Source organism: Salmo trutta, unplaced genomic scaffold (assembly GCF_901001165.1).
Source record: "Salmo trutta unplaced genomic scaffold, fSalTru1.1, whole genome shotgun sequence".
In the NCBI taxonomy this organism is placed as follows: domain Eukaryota; kingdom Metazoa; phylum Chordata; class Actinopteri; order Salmoniformes; family Salmonidae; genus Salmo; species Salmo trutta.
Genome location: NW_021822721.1, coordinates 139,272 through 156,440, shown reverse-complemented (window position 1 = coordinate 156,440; position 17,169 = coordinate 139,272). Strand labels below are relative to the sequence as shown.

At 47.9% G+C, this 17,169-nt stretch overlaps 1 pseudogene; it reads left to right on the top strand.

Moving 5' to 3' along the window:
* Window positions 1-10,659, top strand: part of LOC115184008 (2-hydroxyacylsphingosine 1-beta-galactosyltransferase-like) — a 26,316-nt pseudogene extending 15,657 nt beyond the window's left edge.
* Window positions 10,660-17,169: the final 6,510 nt, after the last annotated feature.

Genomic DNA, 17,169 nt, shown 5'->3' with positions numbered 1-17,169 from the left:
CTGTCGGTCTGTCTGTCTGTCCTGTCTGTCTGTCTGTCTGTCTGTCTGTCTGTCTGTCTGTTGTCGTCTGTCTGTCTGTCTGTCTGTCTGTCTGTCTGTCTGTCTGTGTGTGTGTGTGTGTGTGTGTGTGTGTGTGTGTGTGTGTGTGTGCTCAGAGCCCCGTAGGCCCCTAAGTGGTGAGTATTTATAGAGTGTCTGGGGGGAAACCAGGGTTATCAGAGAACCTGCTAATGGACCGCTGGACGGGAAACATTCACAGCCATGTACCTAGACAGGCACACACACACACGCGCACAACACGCACACACACACACACACACACACACACACACATACACATACACACACACACGCACAACACACACACGCACACACACACACACACACACACACACACACACACACACACAAGTTTGGGGTCACTTAGAAATATCCTTGTTTTTGAAAGAAAAGCTAAATTTGTTCATTAAAATAACATCAAATTGATCAGAAATACAGTGTAGACATTTTTAATGTTGTAAATGACAATTGTAGCTGGAAACGGCTGATTTTTAATGGAATATCTACATAGGCGTACAGAGGCCCATTATCAGCAACCATCACTCCTGTGTTCCAATGGCACTTTGTGTTAGCTAATCCAAGTTGATCATTTTAAAAAGGCTAATTGATCATTAGAAAAACCCATTTGCAATTACGTTAGCACAGCTGAAAACTGTTATGATTAAGAAGTAACACAAACTAGTGTAAACCAGATGGTAGTAACCAGGGGATAGATGGTGGTAACCAGGGGATAGATGGTAGTAACCAGGGGATAGATGGTAGTAACCAGGGGATAGATGGTAGTAACCTAGTGTAAACCAGGGGATAGATGGTAGTAACCAGGGGATAGATGGTAGTACCAGGGGATAGATGGTAGTAACCAGGGGATAGATGGTAGTAACCAGGGATAGATGTAGTAACCAGGGGATAGATGGTAGTAACCAGGGGATAGATGGTAGTAGCCAGGGGATAGATGGTAGTAACCAGGGGATAGATGGTAGTAACCAGGGGATAGATGGTGGTAACCAGGGGATAGATGGTAGTAACCAAGGGGGTAGATGGTAGTACCAGGTATAGATGGTAGTAACCAGGGGATAGATGGTAGTAACCAGGGGGTAATGGTAGTAACTCAGGGGGATAGATGTAGTAACCAAGGGGATAGATGGTAGTACCAGGGGGTAATGGTAGTAACCAGGGGATAGATGGTAGTAACCAGGGGTAGATGGTAGTAACCAGGGGATAATGGTAGTAACCAGGGGGTAGATGGTAGTAACCATGGGGATATATGGTAGTAACCAGGGGATAGATGGTAGTAACCAGGGGATAGATGGTAGTAACCAGGGGATAGATGGTAGTAACCAGGGGATAGATGGTAGTAACCAGGGGATAGAATGGTATTAAAAACCAGTGGATAGATGGTAGTAACCAGGGGATAGATGGTAGTAACCAGGGGGTAGATGGTAGTAACCAGGGGATAGATGGTAGTAACCAGGGGATAGATGGTAGTAACCAGGGGGTAGATGGTAGTAACCTAGGGATAGATGGTAGTAACCAGGGGGTAGATGGTAGTAACCAGGGGATAGATGGTAGTAACCAAGGGATAGATGGTAGTAACCAGGGGGATAGATGGTAGTAACCAGGGGATAGATGGTAGTAAACTAGTGTAACCAGGTTAGATTGTAGTAAACCACAGGGGGTAGATGGTAGTAACCAGGGGGTAGATGGTAGTAACCAGGGGCTAGATGGTAGTAACCAGGGGATAGATGGTAGTAACCAAGGGCAATAGATGGTAGTAACCAGGGATAGATGGTAGTAACCAGGCAATAGATTGGTAGTAACAAGGGGGATAGATGGTAGTAACCAGGGGATATGATGGTAGTAACCAGGGGATAGATGGTAGTAACCAGGGGATAGATAGTAGTAACCAGGGGGATAGATGGTAGTAACCAGGGGATAGATGGTAGTAACAGGCAGGGGATAGATGGTAGTAACCAGGGTGAGTAGATGGTAGTAACCAGGGGATAGATGGTAGTAACCAGGGGATAGATGGTATGTAACCAGGGATAGTGGGTATACGGCAGGTAGTGGTAGTAACCAGGGGATAGCTGGTAGTAACCAGGGGATAGATGGTAGTGAACCAGGGGATAGATGGTAGTAACCAGGGGATAGTGGTAGTAACCAGGGGATAGATGGTAGTAATCAGGGGATAGATGGTAGTAACCAGGGATAGATGGTAGTAACCAGGGGATAGATGGTAGTAACCAGGGATAGATGGTAATAACCAGGGGATAGATGGTAGTAACCAGGGGATAGATGGTAGTAACCAGGGGATAGATGGTAGTAACCAGGGGATAGATGGTAGTAACCAGGGGGTAGATGGTAGTAACCAGGGGGTAGATGGTAGTAACCAGGGGAGATGGTAGTAACCAGGGGATAGATGGTAGTAACCAGGGGATAGATGGTAATAACCAGGGGATAGATGGTAGTAACCAGGGGATAGATGGGTAGTAACCAGGGGTAGATGGTAGGATGGTAGTAACCAGGGGGTAGATGGTAGTAACCAGGGGATAGATGGTAGTAACCAGGGGATAGATGGTAGTAACCAGGGGTAGGTAGATGGTAGTAACCAGGGGGTAGATGGTAGTAACCAGGGGATAGATGGTAGTAACCAGGGGATAGATGGTAGTAACCAGGGGATAGATGGTAATAACCAGGGGATAGATGGTAGTAACCAGGGGATAGAGGGTAGTAACCAGGGGATAGATGGTAGTAACCAGGAGGTAGATGGTAGTAACCAGGAGGTAGATGGTAGTAACCAGGGGATAGATGGTAGTAACCAGGGGATAGATGGTAGTAACCAGGAGGTAGATGGTAGTAACCAGGGGGTAGATGGTAGTAACCAGGGGGTAGATGGTAGTAACCAGGGGATAGATGGTAGTAACAGGCGGGCAGTGGGGGTAGATGGGTTAGTAACCAGGGGGTAGATGTGTAGTAACTCAGGGGGGTATAGGGTATGATGTAGTAACCCAGGGGAGATCGATGGTAGTAATAACCAGGCGATAGATGGAGTAAACAGGGGATTAACAGGGGATAGAGGTAGTAACCAGGGGATAGATTGGTAGTAACCAGGGGATAGATTGTAGTACCAGGGTGTAGATGGTAGTAACCAGGGATAGATGTAGTAACCAGGGGATAGATGGTAGTAACCAGGGGATAGATGGTAGTAAAACCAGGGGGTAGATGGTAGTAAACCAGGGATAGTGGTATTAACCAGGGGATAGATGGTAGTAACCATGGGATAGATGGGTAGTAACCCTAGTTGTGTAAACCAGGGGATGATGGTAGTAACCAGGGGATAGATGGTAGTAACCAGGATGTAGATGGTGTAACAGGGGGTAGATGGTAGTAACCAGGGGATAGATGGTAGTAACCAGGGGGTAGATGGTAGACCAAGGTGATAGAATGGTAGTAACCAGGGGATAGATGGTAGTAACCAGGGGATAGATGGTAGTAACCAGGGGGTAGATGGTAGTAACCAGGGGATAGATGGTAGTAACCAGGGTGTAGATGGTAGTAACCAGGGGATAGATGGTAGTAACCAGGGTGTAGATGGTAGTAACCAGGGGGTAGATGGTAGTAACCAAGGGGTAGATGGTAGTAACCAGGGGGGTAGATGGTAGTAACCAGGGGATAGATGGTAGTAACCAGGGGGTAGATGGTAGTAACCAGGGGATAGATGGTAGTAACCAGGGGATAGATGGTAGTAACCTAGTGTAAACCAGGGGATAGATGGTAGTAACCAGGGGGTAGATGGTAGTAACCAGGGGGTAGATGGTAGTAACCAGGGGATAGATGGTAGTAACCAGGGATAGATGGTAGTAACCAGGGGATAGATGGTAGTAACCAGGGGATAGATGGTAGTAACCAGGGGATAGATGGTATTAACCAGGGGATAGATGGTAGTAACCAGGGGGTAGATGGTAGTAACCAGGGGATAGATGGTAGTAACCAGGGGATAGATGGTAGTAACCAGGGGATAGATGGTAGTAACCAGGGGATAGATGGTAGTAACCTAGTGTAAACCAGGGGATAGATGGTAGTAACCAGGGGATAGATGGTAGTAACCAGGGGATAGATGGTAGTAACCAGGGGGTAGATGGTAGTAACCTAGTGAAAACCAGGGGATAGATGGTAGTAACCAGGGGATAGATGGTAGTAACCAGGGGATAGATGGTAGTACACCAGGGGTAGATGGTAGTAACCAGGGGTAGATGGTAGTAACCAGGGGATAGGTGGTAGTAACCAGGGTGGTAGATGGTAGTAACCAGGGGATAGATGGTAGTAACCAGGGATAGATGGTAGTAACCAGGGGGTAGATGGTAGTAACCAGGGGATAGATGGTAATAACCAGGGGATAGATGGTAGTAACCAGGGGATAGATGGTAGTAACCAGGGGGTAGATGGTAGTAACCTAGGGATAGATGGTAGTAACCAGGGGGTAGATGGTAGTAACCAGGGGATAGATGGTAGTAACCAAGGGATAGATGGTAGTAACCAGGGGGTAGATGGTAGTAACCAGGGGATAGATGGTAGTAACCTAGTGTAAACCAGGGGATAGATGGTAGTAACCAGGGGGTATATGGTAGTAACCAGGGGGTAGATGGTAGTAACCAGGGGATAGATGGTAGTAACCAGGGGATAGATGGTAGTAACCAGGGGATAGATGGTAGTAACCAGGCAATAGATGGTAGTAACAAGGGGGTAGATGGTAGTAACCAGGGGATAGATGGTAGTAACCAGGGGATAGATGGTAGTAACCAGGGGATAGATAGTAGTAACCAGGGGGTAGATGGTAGTAACCAGGGGATAGATGGTAGTAACCAGGGGATAGATGGTAGTAACCAGGGGAATAGATGGTAGTAACCAGGGGATAGATGGTAGTAACCAGGGGGTAGATGGTAGTACCCAGGGGATAGATGGTAGTAACCAGGGGATAGATGGTAGTACCAGGGGATAGAATGGTAGTAACCAGGGATAGATGGTAGTAAACCAGGGGATAGATGGTAGTAACCAGGGGATAGATGGTAGTAACCAGGGGTGTAGATGGTAGTAACCAGGGGGTAGATGGTAGTAACCAGGGGATAGATGGTAGTAACCAGGGGATAGATGGTAGTAACCAGGGGATAGATGGCAGTAACCAGGGGGTAGATGGTAGTAACCAGGGGGTAGATGGTAGTAACCAGGGGATAGATGGTAGTAACCAGGGGATAGATGGTTATAACCAGGGGATAGATGGTAGTAACCAGGGGATAGATGGTAGTAACCAGGGGATAGATGGTAGTAACCAGGGGATAGATGATAGTAACCAGGGGATAGATGGTAGTAACCTAGGGGATAGATTTGTATGGTAATGCATTTCATTGAGAAACAAAGTAATGGCAGGTAGACGAGTGTAGAGTGAACTTATTTTACGAGGTCAGAAGAGAGAGAGAGATGGAGAGAGAGAAGCCAGATGAAGCCAGTTAAGATGGGGTCTCATGGAGACGAGCAGTTTGATCTACTCCAGGAAGTGACGTTGTGGACTAGCTCAGTGCTGCCCCCTCTCATTGACTAACTCAAGTTGAAGGCCGACCGGGGTACTGCAGGCTAGCTCAGTGCTGCCCCCCTCTCATTGACTGACTCCAGTTGAAGGCTGACCGGGGTACTGCAGGCTAGCTCAGTGCTGCCCCCCTCTCACTGACTGACTCCAGTTGAAGGCTGACCGGGGTACTGCAGGCTAGCTCAGTGCTGCCCCCTCTCATTGACTAACTCAAGTTGAAGGCTGACCGGGGTACTGCAGCCTAGCTCAGTGCTGCCCCCTCTCATTGACTAACTCAAGTTGAAGGCTGACCGGGGTACTGCAGCCTAGCTCAGTGCTGCCCCCTCTCATTGACTAACTCAAGTTGAAGGCTGACCGGGGTACTGCAGGCTAGCTCAGTGCTGCCCCCCTCTCATTGACTAACTCAAGTTGAAGGCTGACCGGGGTACTGCAGGCTAGCTCAGTGCTGCCCCCTCTCATTGACTAACTCAAGTTGAAGGCTGACCGGGGTACTGCAGGCTAGCTCAGTGCTGCCCCCTCTCATTGACTAACTCAAGTTGAAGGCCGACCGGGGTACTGCAGGCTAGCTCAGTGCTGCCCCCTCTCATTGACTAACTCAAGTTGAAGGCTGACCGGGGTACTGCAGGCTAGCTCAGTGCTGCCCCCCTCTCATTGACTAACTCAAGTTGAAGGCTGACCCGGGGTACTGCAGGCTAGCTCAGTGCTGCCCCCTCTCATTGACTAACTCAAGTTGAAGGCTGACCGGGGTACTGCAGGCTAGCTCAGTGCTGCCCCCTCTCATTGACTAACTCAAGTTGAAGGCAGACCGGGGTACTGCAGGCTAGCTCAGTGCTGCCCCCTCTCATTGACTAACTCAAGTTGAAGGCTGACCGGGGTACTGCAGGCTAGCTCAGTGCTGCCCCCTCTCATTGACTAACTCAAGTTGAAGGCTGACCGGGGTACTGCAGCCTAGCTCAGTGCTGCCCCCTCTCATTGACTAACTCAAGTTGAAGGCTGACCGGGGTACTGCAGGCTAGCTCAGTGCTGCCCCCCTCTCATTGACTAACTCAAGTTGAAGGCTGACCGGGGTACTGCAGGCTAGCTCAGTGCTGCCCCCTCTCATTGACTAACTCAAGTTGAAGGCTGACCGGGGTACTGCAGGCTAGCTCAGTGCTGCCCCCTCTCGTTAACTAACTCAAGTTGAAGGCTGACCGGGGTACTGCAGGCTAGCTCAGTGCTGCCCCCTCTCATTGACTAACTCAAGTTGAAGGCCGACCGGGGTACTGCAGGCTAGCTCAGTGCTGCCCCCTCTCATTGACTAACTCAAGTTGAAGGCTGACCGGGGTACTGCAGGCTAGCTCAGTGCTGCCCCCCTCTCATTGACTAACTCCAGTTGAAGGCTGACCCGGGGTACTGCAGGCTAGCTCAGTGCTGCCCCCTCTCATTGACTAACTCAAGTTGAAGGCTGACCGGGGTACTGCAGGCTAGCTCAGTGCTGCCCCCTCTCATTGACTAACTCAAGTTGAAGGCAGACCGGGGTACTGCAGGCTAGCTCAGTGCTGCCCCCTCTCATTGACTAACTCAAGTTGAAGGCAGACCGGGGTACTGCAGGCTGTTATTCTGATTGCGTTTTAAAAAGTAATCCTTGCAGAGACATACATATGGTGTATTAGAAGCAATTATAGGTACCATGATTGCCTTAAAAAATATGTTTATATTTACACGAATATTGACCAGGAAAACTATCCTTTTCCAGTCTGTTTTCCTGCCTGCAGAACTGCAGTCAGCCCTGAACCGACGTGTCTTCAATGGGAGGGAGGGGGGGACAGTCGTTATCCCCTGGGTGGAACCTTGAATAATAAACCAACCCCATAAAAACATCTATCTCTTTGCACCAAGATGGCTTCCCCGTGTCAGACTGAGCCACGCTGGCTCTCAGTTGCATCTCTGCAGTGGGCTGTGTGAAGGAAGACAGCAGCAACTGGCTCCAGCTCCAATCTAATCAGATGGTCCACAGCGCCACAATGCAGACAGATAGAGACACAGTTTAAAACTGACACTGACTCTGTGTGTGTGTGTGTGTGTGTGTGTGTGTGTGTGTGTGTGTGTGTGTGTGTGTGTGTGTGTGTGTGTGTGTGTGTGTGTGTGTGTGTGTTTGTCAAGAGAGGGGAAATGACTTAACAACAAACAGGAAATTGGAGAAACAGATCTGGTCCCTGTAGTGAAATCAGTCTTCAACAGTAGTAATCAATAGAAACAAATCTGGTCCCTGTACTGAAATCAGTCATCAGTCATCAACAGCAGTAATCAATAGAAACAGATCTGGTCCCTGTACTGAAATCAGTCATCAGTCATCAACAGTAGTAATCTATAGAAACAGATCTGGTCCCTGTACTGAAATCAGTCATCAACAGTAGTAATCAATAGAAACAGATCTGGTCCCTGTACTGAAATCAGTCATCAACAGTAGTAATCAATAGAAACAGATCTGGTCCCTGTACTGAAATCAGTCATCAGTCATCAACAGTAGTAATCTATAGAAACAGATCTGGTCCCTGTACTGAAATCAGTCATCAACAGTAGTAATCTATAGAAACAGATCTGGTCCCTGTACTGAAATCAGTCGTCAACAGTAGTAATCAATAGAAACAGATCTGGTCCCTGTACTGAAATCCGTCATCAACAGTAATAATCAATAGAAACAGATCTGGTCCCTGTACTGAAATCAGTCATCAGTCATCAACAGTAGTAGTCTATAGAAACAGATCTGGTCCCTGTACTGAAATCAGTCATCAACAGTAGTAATCTATAGAAACAGATCTGGTCCCTATACTGAAATCAGTCATCAGTCATCAACAGTAGTAATCTATAGAAACAGATCTGGTCCCTGTACTGAAATCAGTCAACAGTCATCAACAGTAGTAATCTATAGAAACAGATCTGGTCCCTGTAGTGAAATCAGTCATCAACAGTAGTAATCAATAGAAACAAATCTGGTCCCTGTACTGAAATCAGTCATCAGTCATCAACAGTAGTAATCAATAGAAACAGATCTGGTTCCTGTACTGAAATCAGTCATCAGTCATCAACAGTAGTAATCAATAGAAACAGATCTGGTCCCTGTACTGACATCAGTCATCAACAGTAGTAATCAATAGAAACAGATCTGTCCCTGTACTGAAATCAGTCATCAGTCATCAACAGTAGTAATCAATAGAAACAGATCTGGTCCCTGTACTGAAATCAGTCATCAACAGTAGTAATCAATAGAAACAGATCTGGTCCCTGTACTGAAATCAGTCATCAACAGTAGTAATCAATAGAAACAGATCTGGTCCCTCTACTGAAATCAGTCATCAGTCGTCAACAGTAGTAATCAATAGAAACAGATCTGGTCCCTGTACTGAAATCAGTCATCAACAGTAGTAATCAATAGAAACAGATCTGATCCCTGTACTGAAATCAGTCATCAACAGTAGTAATCAATAGAAACAGATCTGGTCCCTGTACTGAAATCAGTCATCAACAGTAGTAATCAATAGAAACAGATCAGGTCCCTCTACTGAAATCAGTCATCAGTCGTCAACAGTAGTAATCAATAGAAACAGATCTGGTCCCTGTACTGAAATCAGTCATCAACAGTAGTAATCAATAGAAACAGATCTGGTCCCTGTACTGAAATCAGTCATCAACAGTAGTAATCAATAGAAACAGATCTGGTCCCTGTACTGAAATCAGTCATCAGTCATCAACAGTAGTAATCAATAGAAACAGATCTGGTCCCTGTACTGAAATCAGTCATGAACAGTAGTAATCAATAGAAACAGATCTGTCCCTGTACAGAAATCAGTCATCAGTCATCAACAGCAGTAATCAATAGAAACAGATCTGGTCCCTGTACTGAAATCAGTCATCAACAGTAGTAATCAATAGAAACAGATCTGATCCCTGTACTGAAATCAGTCATCAACAGTAGTAATCAATAGAAACAGATCTGGTCCCTGTACTGAAATCAGTCATCAACAGTAGTAATCAATAGAAACAGATCTGGTCCCTCTACTGAAATCAGTCATCAGTCGTCAACAGTAGTAATCAATAGAAACAGATCTGGTCCCTGTACTGAAATCAGTCATCAACAGCAGTAATCAATAGAAACAGATCTGGTCCCTGTACTGAAATCAGTCATCAACAGTAGTAATCAATAGAAACAGATCTGGTCCCTGTACTGAAATCAGTCATCAGTCATCAACAGTAGTAATCAATAGAAACAGATCTGGTCCCTGTACTGAAATCAGTCATCAGTCATCAACAGTAGTAATCAATAGAAACAGATCTGGTCCCTGTACTGAAATCAGTCATCAGTCATCAGCAGTAGTAATCTAATATAGATGAGAACTCTCTTGGTAGATAGTGTGGTCTACAGCTTATCATGAATCGGATAAAACAGATTTCAGTTTTCCTTTTCCATTAAAGTCACCGGCCATTTTCTCTGGATGAGGATTGTCTCTGTACAGCTCGTTGAGTGGCGTTTTTTTTTAGTGCCAGCATCGGTTTGTGGTGGACAGCTATGAAAGATATAGATATAAACTTGGTTAAATAATGTGGTCTACAGCTTATCATGAGGTATTCTACCTCGGGAGAGCAGAACCTCCTGACTTCCTTGATATCAGAGCATGTCCATGATGGTGCCCGTATGTTAGTGTAATGTTTTGTTCTGACCACTAGATGGTGGCAGAGCGAATGGAAAGCAGCACAGAGATGAGAACAGAGCAGAGAATGAAGGACTGTCGAACTCAAGAGTTCAGGGTGAAGTTGCCCCTAGACGCTGATCTTCGGTCAGTTTTGAATTTTCCCCAGTAATGTTAAGGTTAAGGATTGGGGGGGGGGGGGAAGCTGACCCAAGAGGGGAAACTTAGGGGGAAACTTCACCCTGAGAGTCCAACTGTATGTATCAAGCTTCTCAGAGTTAGGAGGGCTGATCTGGGTTCAGATCCCTCCTCTCCATATAATCTGATCTATTATGATCTAACAGTCTAAACTGATCCCAGACCAGTACAGAGTTAGGAGGGCTGATCTGAGATCAGATCCCTCCTCTCCATATAATCTGATCCCAGACCAGTACAGAGTTAGGAGGGCTGATCTGAGATCCGATCCCTCCTCTCCATATAATCTGATCCCAGACCAGTACAGAGTTAGGAGGGCTGATCTGAGATCAGATCCCTCCTCTCCATATAATCTGATCCCAGACCAATACAGAGTTAGGAGGGCTGATCTGAGATCAGACCCCTCCTCTCCATGTAATCTGATCTCAGACCAGTACAGAGTTAGGAGGGCTGATCTGGGTTCATATCCCTCCTCTCCATATAATCTGATCTCAGACCAGTACAGAGTTAGGAGGGCTGATCTGGGTTCATATCCCTCCTCTCCATATAATCTGATCTCAGACCAGTACAGAGTTAGGAGGGCTGATCTGGGTTCATATCCCTCCTCTCCATGTAATCTGATCTCAGACCAGTACAGAGTTAGGAGGGCTGATCTGGGTTCATATCCCTCCTCTCCATATAATCTGATCCCAGACCAGTACAGAGTTAGGAGGGCTGATCTGGGTTCATATCCCTCCTCTCCATATAATCTGATCTCAGACCAGTACAGAGTTAGGAGGGCTGATCTGGGTTCATATCCCTCCTCTCCATGTAATCTGATCTCAGACCAGTACAGAGTTAGGAGGGCTGATCTGGGTTCATATCCCTCCTCTCCATATAATCTGATCTCAGACCAGTACAGAGTTAGGAGGGCTGATCTGGGTTCATATCCCTCCTCTCCATATAATCTGATCTCAGACCAGTACAGAGTTAGGAGGGCTGATCTGGGTTCATATCCCTCCTCTCCATATAATCTGATCTCAGACCAGTACAGAGTTAGGAGGGCTGATCTGGGTTCATATCCCTCCTCTCCATATAATCTGATCTCAGACCAGTACAGAGTTAGGAGGGCTGATCTGGGTTCATATCCCTCCTCTCCATATAATCTGATCTCAGACCAGTACAGAGTTAGCCCACAGTTAAAACACAGAAAAAAACACCATTAAGTCCTATAGCTACACATTTATCAACTCTTATCTTCAAGGCTTAAAATAGGCATACACACACACACACACACACACACACACACACACACACAGTACACACACACACACACACACACACACACACACACACACACACACACACACACACAGTACACACACACAGTACACAAACACACACAATCAAATCAAATGTTATTTGTCCAATGCACCGAATCCAACAGGTGTAGGTAGACCTCACAGTGAAATGCAGTTCCAGAAATAGAGTTAAGAGAATATTTAGCAAATAAACTAAAGTAAAAATGTCAATAAAAAGTAACACAATAAAATAACTATGTGGAGACTATATACAGGGGGTACCGGTACAGAGTCAATGTGGAGGCTATATACAGGGGGTACCGGTACAGAGTCAATGTGGAGGCTATATACAGGGGGTACCGGTACAGAGTCAATGTGGAGGCTATATACAGGGTATTACGGTACAGAGTCAATGTGGAGGCTATATACAGAGGGTACCGGTACAGAGTCAATGTGGAGGCTATATACAGGGTATTACGGTACAGAGTCAATGTGGAGGCTATATACAGGGGGTACCGGTACAGAGTCAATGTGGAGGCTATATACAGGGGGTACCAGTACAGAGTCAATGTGGAGGCTATATACAGAGGGTACCGGTACAGAGTCAATGTGGAGGCTATATACAGGGGGTACCAGTACAGAGTCAATGTGGAGGCTATATACAGGGGGTACCGGTACAGAGTCAATGTGGAGGCTATATACAGAGGGTACCGGTACAGAGTCAATGTGGAGGTTATATACAGGGGGTACCGGTACAGAGTCAATGTGGAGGCTATATACAGGGGGGTACCGGTACAGAGTCAATGTGGAGGGGTACAGGTTAGTCGAGGTAATTTGTACATGTAGGTAGGGGTGAAGTGACTATGCATAGATAATACACAGCGAGTAGCAGCAGTCTAAAAACATCGGGTGGGGGGTGGGGTCAATGTAAATAGTCTGGGTAGCCATTTGATTAATAGTTCAGTAGTCTTATGGCTTGGGGGTAGAAGCTGTTAAGGAGCCTTTTGGACCTAGACTTGGTGCTCCGGTACCACTTGTCGTGCCGTAACAGAGAAAACAGTCTATGACTTCTGTGACTGGACTCTTTGACCATTTTTTGGGCCTTCTGCTGACACCGCCTGGTATAGAGGTCCTGGATGGCAGGCAGCTTGGCCCCAGTGATGAACTGGGCCGTACGCATTACCCTCTGTAGCGCCTTACGGTTGGATGCCGAGCAGTTTACATACCAGGCGGTGATGCAACCGGTCAGGATGCTCTCAATGGTGCAGCTGTTGAACTTTTTGAGGATTTGGGGACCCATGCCAAATCTATTCAGTCTCCTGAGGGGGAATAGGTTTTGTCGTGCCCTCTTCACGACTGTCTTGGTGTGTATGGACCATGATAGTTTATTGGTGATGTGGACGCCAAGGAACTTGAAACTCTCGACCTGCTCCACTACAGCCCCGTCGATGTTCATGGGAGCCGGTTCGGTCCTCCTTTTCCTGTGGTCCATGATCAGCTCCTTTGTCTCGCTCACATTGATGGAGAGTTTGTTGTCCTGGCACCACACTGCCAGGTCTCTGACCTCCTCCCTATAGGCCGTCTCGTCGTTGAGGGAGAGGTTGTTGTCCAGGCACCACACTGCCAGGTCTCTGACCTCCTCCCTATAGGGCCGTCTCGTCGTTGAGGGAGAGGTTGTTGTCCTGGCACCACACGGCCAGGTCTCTGACCTCCTCCCTATAGGGCCGTCTCATCGTTGAGGGAGAGGTTGTTGTCCAGGCACCACACGGCCAGGTCTCTGACCTCCTCCCTATAGGGCCGTCTCATCGTTGAGGGAGAGGTTGTTGTCCTGGCACCACACTGCCAGGTCTCTGACCTCCTCCCTATAGGCAGTCTCATCGTTGAGGGAGAGGTTGTTGTCCTGGCACCACACGGCCAGGTCTCTGACCTCCTCCCTATAGGCCGTCTCATCGTTGAGGGAGAGGTTGTTGTCCAGGCACCACACTGCCAGGTCTCTGACCTCCTCCCTATAGGGCAGTCTCATCGTTGAGGGAGAGGTTGTTGTCCAGGCACCACACTGCCAGGTCTCTGACCTCCTCCCTATAGGCCGTCTCATCGTTGAGGGAGAGGTTGTTGTCCTGGTACCACACTGCCAGGTCTCTGACCTCCTCCCTATAGGCAGTCTCATCGTTGAGGGAGAGGTTGTTGTCCTGGCACCACACTGCCAGGTCTCTGACCTCCTCCCTATAGGCTGTCTCATCGTTGAGGGAGAGGTTGTTGTCCTGGCACCACACGGCCAGGTCTCTGACCTCCTCCCTATAGGGCAGTCTCATCGTTGAGGGAGAGGTTGTTGTCCTGGCACCACACTGCCAGGTCTCTGACCTCCTCCCTATAGGGCCGTCTCATCGTTGAGGGAGAGGTTGTTGTCCAGGTACCACACTGCCAGGTCTCTGACCTCCTCCCTATAGGCAGTCTCATCGTTGAGGGAGAGGTTGTTGTCCAGGTACCACACTGCCAGGTCTCTGACCTCCTCCCTATAGGGCCGTCTCATCGTTGAGGGAGAGGTTGTTGTCCTGGCACCACACTGCCAGGTCTCTGACCTCCTCCCTATAGGCCGTCTCATCGTTGAGGGAGAGGTTGTTGTCCAGGCACCACACTGCCAGGTCTCTGACCTCCTCCCTATAGGGCCGTCTCATCGTTGAGGGAGAGGTTGTTGTCCAGGCACCACACTGCCAGGTCTCTGACCTCCTCCCTATAGGCCGTCTCATCGTTGAGGGAGAGGTTGTTGTCCTGGCACCACACTGCCAGGTCTCTGACCTCCTCCCTATAGGGCCGTCTCATCGTTGAGGGAGAGGTTGTTGTCCTGGCACCACACTGCCAGGTCTCTGACCTCCTCCCTATAGGGCCGTCTCGTCGTTGAGGGAGAGGTTGTTATCCTGGCACCACACGGCCAGGTCTCTGACCTCCTCCCTATAGGCCGTCTCATCGTTGAGGGAGAGGTTGTTGTCCAGGCACCACACTGCCAGGTCTCTGACCTCCTCCCTATAGGGCCGTCTCATCGTTGAGGGAGAGGTTGTTGTCCTGGCACCACACGGCCAGGTCTCTGACCTCCTCCCTATAGGGCCGTCTCATCGTTGTCAGTGGGCCTTGAGGGGCCCAGTGTTGTGTTGTCAGCAAACTTAATGATGGTGTTGGAGTCGTGCCTGGCCACGTAGTCGTAAGGTAAACATGGAGTGCTTTACTTACTTGCTGATAGTAGTCCATCGTATTCGATGATGACTTAATCTTCTGAGTTAATAATTAATTATCTGGTGACTGTAGAGTCCAATCTGAGATCCACAAACTTTATTGCAGGTGGGGCTTGCAGTTGATCTTAGCAAGTATTTCTGTGTAGGGCACCAGGTGATTCCCAGGATGCTCTGCAAGCATCTTTTAGTGGAATCACTCGAGCTGCTTGTTGTTGCGACTGTAAGTGACCCAGGCTTCATATGAGGTGGTAGTCATTTAGGCAGGTTACCTTCACTTTCTTGAACACTATGGTGGTCCTGGTAATCCGTCGGGCCCCTCGGCATTGTGAATGTTGAACTGTTTTAAGGTCTCGCTCACATCGGCTACGGAGAGAGAGCGTGATCACACAGTCGTCCGGAACAGCTGGTGCTGTCATGCATGCTTCAGTGTTGCTTTGTCTCGATGCGAGCATATAAGGCATAAAAGGCATTTAGGTCGTCTGGTAGGCTCGCGTCACAGGGCAGCTTGCGGCTGGGTTTCCCCTTGTAGTCCGTAACAGTTAGCAAGCCCTGCCACATCCGAAGAGCATCAGAGCCGGTGTAGTAAGATTCGATCTTAGTCCTGTATTGACTCTTTGCCTGTTTGATGGTTCATCTGAGGGCATAGCGGGATTTCTTATTAGCTTCTGGGTTACAGTCCCGCTCCTTGAGAGCGGCAGTTGTAGCCTTTAGGTCAGTTCGGATGTTGCCTGTAATCCATGGCTTCTGGTTGGGGTATGTACGTACGGTCACTGTGGGGACGACGTCATCGATGCACTTATTGATGAAGCCGGTGACTGAGGTGGTATATTCCTCAATGCCATCGGAGGAATCCCGGAACATGTCCCAGTCTGTGTTAGCAAAAAAGTCCTGTAGCTTAGCATCTGCTTTATCTGACTACTTACTTATTGACAGAGGCACTGGTACTTCCTGCTTTAGTTTTTGCTTCTAAGCAGGAATCGGGAGGATAGAGTTATGGTCAGATGTGCCAAATGGAGGGCAGAGGAAGAGCTTTGTACATGTCTCTGTGTCTGGAGTAAAGGTGGTCCAGTTTATGGTTCGCCTGCATTAAAGTCTCCGGCCACTAGGAGCGCCGCTTCTGGATGAGCATGTTCTTGATTACTTATGGCCTTATACAGCTGGTTGAGTTTATTTAAATGTTAACTTTATTTAACTTGGCAAGTCAGTTAAGAACAAATTGTTATTTACAGTGACGGCCTACCGGGGAACAGTGGGTTAACTGCCTTGTTCAGGGGCAGCTCAGGGATTCAATCTTGCAACCTTTCGGTCACTAGTCCAACACTCTAACCACTAGGCTACCCTGCCCCCTGTGGTGTTAGTGCCAGCATCGGTCTGTGGGGTAAATATAGATGAGAACTCTCTAGTAGCAGCTGGGTGAAACAGTCACTCAACTGGCAGTATTAAACTTTTTTCACGCCTTTTCCTCTCCTCCCCTCTCTCCTCTCCTCTCCTCTCCTCTCCTCTCCTCTCCTCTCCTCTCCTCTCCTCTCCTCTCCTCTCACCCACTCTCCCTTCTCACCCTCTCTCCCTTCTCCTCTCCTCCTTTATCTGACTCCTATCAGTCCTCTCCTCTCCTCTCCTCTCCTCTCCTCTCCTCTCCTCTCCTCTCCTCTCCTCTCCTCTCCTCTCCTTCAGTGTTCTGTTCATCAGTAGATTGAGTGTCCCAGGGTGATCAACTATTGATATGAAGCTCAGGTGACAGAGAGAAAAAGAGCGAGAGAGAGGGAGAGGGAGAGAAAGAGAGAGAGGGAGAGAAAGAGTGGCCCAGGGACATGTACTAATCTGGGGCGACCTAAATGCCAGAACTGGACAAGAACCTGACACCCTCAGCACACAGGGGGACAAACAGCTACCTGGAGGGGACAGCATTCCCTCCCCCATATGCCCCCCTAGACACAACTACGACCACATAACCAACAAAAACGGGTCACAACTCCTGCTGCTCTGTCGTACGCTGGGTCTGTACATAATCAATGAACAATAATATTATGAAATGCTATAGATGGAAGGAAAGTAGTGTGGAAATCTACCCCAAAAAACTATTAGACAACAACACATTCAATCCCTTCTAGACAACTTCCTGGACAAAACATTTCACTGTAATAGTCAAGGTGTAAACTTGG